This window comes from Chrysochloris asiatica, unplaced genomic scaffold, assembly GCF_000296735.1.
Source record: "Chrysochloris asiatica unplaced genomic scaffold, ChrAsi1.0 scaffold00101, whole genome shotgun sequence".
NCBI lineage: Eukaryota > Metazoa > Chordata > Mammalia > Afrosoricida > Chrysochloridae > Chrysochloris > Chrysochloris asiatica.
Window position 1 is genome coordinate 8,983,676 of NW_006408619.1, and position 2,715 is coordinate 8,986,390.

At 42.2% G+C, this 2,715-nt stretch overlaps 1 pseudogene; it reads right to left on the reverse strand.

Annotated features, from left to right (window-relative positions):
* The window catches only part of LOC102823358, a 5,572-nt pseudogene that overhangs the window by 1,187 nt on the left and 1,670 nt on the right, over positions 1-2,715 (reverse strand).

Sequence of the window (2,715 nt, forward strand, 5' to 3'; positions counted from 1 at the left end):
TAATCACTCCCCTCCTTGCTACAAAACGTCTACCTTTATATTTCCAACTCTCACAATCAGTCCTGATACCAATTATTCACCATTGTATCACAAGAGACCTATCCACATTGTGAGTAATTCTTATCATGACTACGACTGTCACAATTGTAAAGGTAGAAGTTGTGTAACAAAAATGGTGGAGAAGTTAATCTTACAGTCCAGAAACAAAGGACCATAGAGTCATCAAGGGAGAAGAGCACAAGCGGGATGCAAGACCTTATCCAGAGAAGCAGCGACACCAGAGATGGAAGCAAAGCTGGGGATATGGAGAGGGGAGCAGCTGAGGACTCTAGATTAATGGAAAGGAAGGGACTAAGAGCTGGCAGCCAGGAGGCAGACTTGCAGAATGTGCACTTTGGTGGTGTAAATTATTATACATGCCTGAGTGTTTTTCAAAAAGAAGTGCTAAAGTAAATCTAGAGAAATACTGTAATCCTGTTAACTAATGGTGGGTGCATGGAGGGGATTATAATCATTGTAATGATACAAGGTGTATGATTTGTTGAATGTAAAACTGATGATCTGTCCTGTAAACTTTCACTCAATCCACAATAAAAACCTTTAAAAAAAAAAAAGACTCACTAGATGTTATGTGCATTTTAACACAATAAAAACATAATAGAGTCCTGGTGTGGCGCTGTGGGTTAAGCCATTTGAACTGCAAGGTCGATGGTTCAAGCTCAACAGCTGCTCCTTAGAAACCCTATAAAGGGTCGCTACAGACTCGATGACACTTAACAACAACAACAACAATGAGAAAAGAATGCTGGGAAAAATAAAGCATTGACAACGGTGAGGTTTATTTAAAAATTGTTTTTAATACTAACATCAGTCAGGGCTGCTTTGGTTATGTTGCAAGACCCCATCAGTGTTTGGAATCTTTGAGGAATTCTTACGAATGGGCGAGAGCCTGCCTGAATGGAGATGGGCACATGTTCTGATTTTCTAAACGGGGATTAAACGGACTCCTAGACTGACAGGGTGAAACCCGGACAAGGCTTCAGTGTGGGCTTGTTAACACCAACTCATGCCAAATGGGCCTCTTTTCCATTTTTGAGAAAGTTCTGAAGCAGGCAACTTACTCAGGGGAATTATTGTAGACTCTAAAGACTTCTGACATGTCAAATCTGAAAACAAAACAAAATAAAAAAACAACTTTCAGGACTTATATAACCAGGAATGCCAAACTGGCAGGCCCAATTAAATGAAACCCTCAGATGTTCTAAATGAGGAAATTTTACATCAAATGTGACTTTCTGACTTTGTGATTGTGTTGCTTCATTTCTCCAGGGTTATCACTTGCCTGAACAGATAAAGTATGCATTCACACACTCCAATTCACCCCAGGTCCCACCATTCCCTATCGTCTACACTTGCCCAGTTCCATTCAATATTATAATTAATCTAACTCCACCAGGCAGTTGAATTTGTGATCCTGATCTAATCCACCCCATCACTTTATGGTGTGAGACTCAGAAAGAAGAAGTATGGATAGAGACACTTCTGATTCCTAACAGGATGATGATCTTAGTGACCTATGGTTGCTGTAACAGCAATACTACAAGTAGATGCCTTCAACTAACAGAAAATGACTCACTCACAGTATGTTCTTGTTGTTAAGAGCTATCGAGTTGGTACCAACCCATAACGATCTTGTATAGGTTTTCTGAGGAGTGGCTGGGGAGCTTTAACTGCTGACCTGTGGTTCAAACCAACTTTGCAGTCCAGTGCATTAACCCACAGCTCCACCCTGGGACTCCTGCTCACAGTTTAGGAGGCTAGAAGTCCAAAGTCAGAGTGCAAGCTCTAGGGGAAGGTTTTGTCAGCTCTGGAGAAGAGTCCTTGTCTCCTTTAAGGATCTGTAGGCCCAGCATTCCTTGAAGAGCTCCATGAATTCTTGGGGATGTTCATGCCCTAGTGCACCCCTGGTGACCTAAAGAAGAGTGGCATGTATGAAGCCAGGTGTAGAGCCCCAGACACCACTTAACCCAACTGATCCTCCACTCCATTTGTCTCTGATCAAGGATTTACTTTTGAACTTTTTGATAGAGGAATTGCTGTAAGGAGAAGCTTTCATGGTGGGAATCTACCAGCCCTGAGAGGAGCAGTGAATATAAGTGTAGCTGAGCATCCTGCATGTATTTCCACCAGCTCTCACAGCAGCAGACCTATTGGGCTGCCCTGATGGTGTGCCACAAACACCTGAGAGTCAGTGTGGAGAAGCAAGAGAAGGACATAAAAGATCTCTTCTAATCCATCCTCCGGCTGATATAGCAAACCACTATATCCCACCTCTCAGACTGATACCCATCCATATTGTTCAAACAACTGCCACACACACACACACCACTGCACAATAATTGTTGGTCTCCCTGGTTTCTGAGATCCAAAATTCTCTCTTGGGCTATAGTTCCAAGAGAACTGACTTTGTGGGAAGCCTGTAACCCATTGTCATGGGTTGAACTGAATCCCCCCAAAACATGTGGCAACTTCGCTCCATGATTATAATATTTTACTTTGTCTTCTCTAGTGATCCTTTGAAATCTGTTCAACTCTTCTACTTCATTATTTCTTCCATTAGCTTTGGTATTTCAAGAGAAAGTTTCAAAGCCTGAACCATATCCAGATCTCCAGAGATGGTAAATTTCCACTTGAAAGGACGAGCAGACCAGCCTG